Source organism: Triticum dicoccoides, chromosome 4A (assembly GCF_002162155.2).
Source record: "Triticum dicoccoides isolate Atlit2015 ecotype Zavitan chromosome 4A, WEW_v2.0, whole genome shotgun sequence".
NCBI classification, from domain to species: Eukaryota; Viridiplantae; Streptophyta; class Magnoliopsida; order Poales; family Poaceae; genus Triticum; species Triticum dicoccoides.
In genome coordinates this window covers 736,945,343-736,948,321 of record NC_041386.1, presented here as the reverse complement: position 1 = coordinate 736,948,321, position 2,979 = coordinate 736,945,343, and the positions used below count along the sequence as shown (strand labels likewise).

General features: G+C 39.8%; 1 pseudogene; it reads left to right on the top strand.

Annotated features, from left to right (window-relative positions):
• Window positions 1-2,979, top strand: part of LOC119284352 — a 41,012-nt pseudogene that overhangs the window by 30,808 nt on the left and 7,225 nt on the right.

Genomic DNA, 2,979 nt, shown 5'->3' with positions numbered 1-2,979 from the left:
AAAGACTTATTTAGCAAAGTGAACGACATAAAAGTACATGTTGGCCATACAAAACAATGTTCGATGCAATTTAAAATATCATACACCAAATAATGTTTTAGATTATTTGTAATAAATTTTTACAAAAATACAAAAGCAATTATTTACCACGCGTACGTGTCATACGCTACAAGATCTATTGATTCAATTTCCAAATGGGATTGCTGGATGTGCAGACCGCACAGGTTGGGGTGGATGTGCTCTCTTTTTGGCACGCCTCCTAACAGTTTGGTGCGCTTATGAATTGGGGGTGCTTATGTTAAGCTAAGCCATGTGGGACTAAAAATTACTTCTGTGTCGCTTGTTCCTTCTGTTCACACGTGGTATGTGTGGGCTTGAGGCAGACCGAAATAACTGAGTCAAGGCCCACACCTTGTTTTCACCAGCGCACAACTCGATCCAGCAAGTCTATCCTATGGAATATACGTACACTAACCAGTATTACTAAAAAAAACGTATACTAACAAGTACATGTATCTTTGTCTCAAAAAAAAAGTACACGTATCTGTCTGTATCCAAGCTATGGCGTGTCTGTGTCCAGAAGTGTTGTTTTCGTTACGTTGCGTCGCCGCCAAAACGTTTGGGATTTCAAATCCGGCTTCCATGGAAGAGTTTGGTGATGGACAACACATGAATGGATATGCTTAGTCTGCACTCTGTAGTAGACAGTAGTAGTGGCTCAAAATATAATAAACCATAAGGTTGCTGCTGTAAATATTGTATAGTCCAACGTATGGCAGAATCTGGCACGTTGCTTTTTTATCTAATGGCTCAAGACCTATTGGTGTACCTGGTGTACAGATTTGGCCGGTGCACAAGATACGTTCCTATTGCTGTAAATATTATATTTGACCCGCATTGCACGTCACATTCCACTAGTAGAAAAGAGGGCATTGGTCCAGGCCGGGTCAGCCCATTAGTCCTGGTTCAATCCAGAACCGGGACCAATGGGGGCATTGGACCCGGTTCGTGAGCCCCGGGGGCCGGCCGGGCCACGTGGGCCATTGGTCCCGGTTCGTCTGGACCTTTTGGTCCCGGTTGGCGGGACAAACCGGGACCAATGTGCCTTGCTCCTGGCCCACCACCATTGGTCCCGGTAGGAGGCATGAACCGGGACCAAAGGACGCCCATTAGTCCCAGTTCGTACCACCAACCGGGACTAAAGTGTTGGTCCTCGTTGCGGCCAGAGTTTAGTCCCACCTCGCCAACCGAAGGGGGCTCACACCGGTTTATAAGCCCCTCCCTCTCTGCCTTGTTGAGTAGATGCCCTTATACAGGAAATTTGACCTAAATTCATACTGAATTTCTCTGAATTTAGTAGAAATTTATTATGAATTTAGGTTGAATTTTCTCTATAAGCTCATCTATGCTCATTCTTTTAGTAAAGTTAATCACAACTATTTTTTCTTCTATTTATTTCTGAGTAGTTTTTTATATAGTTTTTTTTCTTTTCTGCTATATTTCTTTTTTTCTATTTATTTCTGAGTTGTAATAAGTCATTAAAAATAAAAAATATTTTAGTAAAGTTAATCACAACTATTTTTTCTTCTATTTATTTCTGAGTAGTTTTTTATATAGTTTTTTTCTTTTCTGCTATATTTATTTTTTCTATTTATTTCTGTGTGGTAATAAGTCATTAAAAATAAAAAAGAGGCGCAACACTAGTTAATTCGCTTCAAGCCTTTCGAAATAGTGTAAACTGCACTGCACATAGCTCCATGCAGTCTACCCTATTCCTCAAGGCTTGAAGCGAACCAATGTGGAGGTGAGCATTGAGCTTCTTCTTCATCGTCTGTGCACTCAAGGCTTATAAACAGCTGCGAGTGCCTCTCGGTTGGCGAGGTGGGACTAAAAAAACAGCTGCAGAAAATAAATAAGTAATTAGATGGGTCCATTGGTACCGGTTGGTGGCTTCAAACAGGACCAATGCCCCTCTTTAGTCCCGACACATAATGCTTTAATGTCTTATGGTTCGGCCCTCGTGATACCATGCCAACTTTCAAGTTTCAACTTTTTCAGAGTTCATTTGAAATGCTTTAATGCAGAAAACAAAAGAAAATAAATAATGCAGAAAACAAAACAAAACTGGAAAAAAAATAAAATAGCAACAATACGTATTTTGTTGTAAGTAGAAGTAAAATAAAATAAATAAAGCAAAAAGAAAACAAAAAAAGTGTATTCAAATATGAAAACTAATGGCACTAACAGAAAGTTTATAATTTTTCTAAAACTAAAAGCAAAAAAGAATTAAAAATAAAGCAAAAAACTAAAGAAAATAAATAATGCAGAAAACAAAAAAAATCTGGGAAAAAAAATAAAAATAGCAACAATAAGTATTTTGTTGTAAGTAGAAACAAAATAAAATAATTAAAGCACGAAACAAAACAAAAAAACAAAAAAAGTATTTTCAAATTTGAGAACTAATGGCACTAGTAGAAAGTTTATAATTTTTCTAAAACTAAAAGCAAAAAGAATTAAAAAATAAAGCAAAAAAATAAAAAGAAAATAAATAATGCAGAAAACAAAACAAAAAATCTGGGAAAAAAATAAAAATAGCAACAATAAGTAAAGAAAAAAAGTGCCTCCTACTGGGCCCCCACGGCCTGAATACGACTAAATACCCACCATGGGCCAGGATTCAGGCCCGCAGGTGGCCCAGTAGGCCCATCAGGCAAAGCAGTAGTAAGTAGGCCCGTAAGCCTGGAGTGGAGAGGAGCTCGAGAAGGATGCGGCAGTGGGGCTTATAAACCACTGCGCGCCCCTCTCAGCTAGCGAGGTGGGACTAAATTTTGGTGCTGCACCGTGCCAGCACACGACCAATTGTCCCGGTTGGCGGCACCAACCGGGACCAATGCCCGCCCTTTAGTCCCGGTTGGTGGCACCAACCGGGACCAAAGTCCTCTGCTTCCCGCCCTTTGGGCTGCTGAAAAGAGGCCTTTG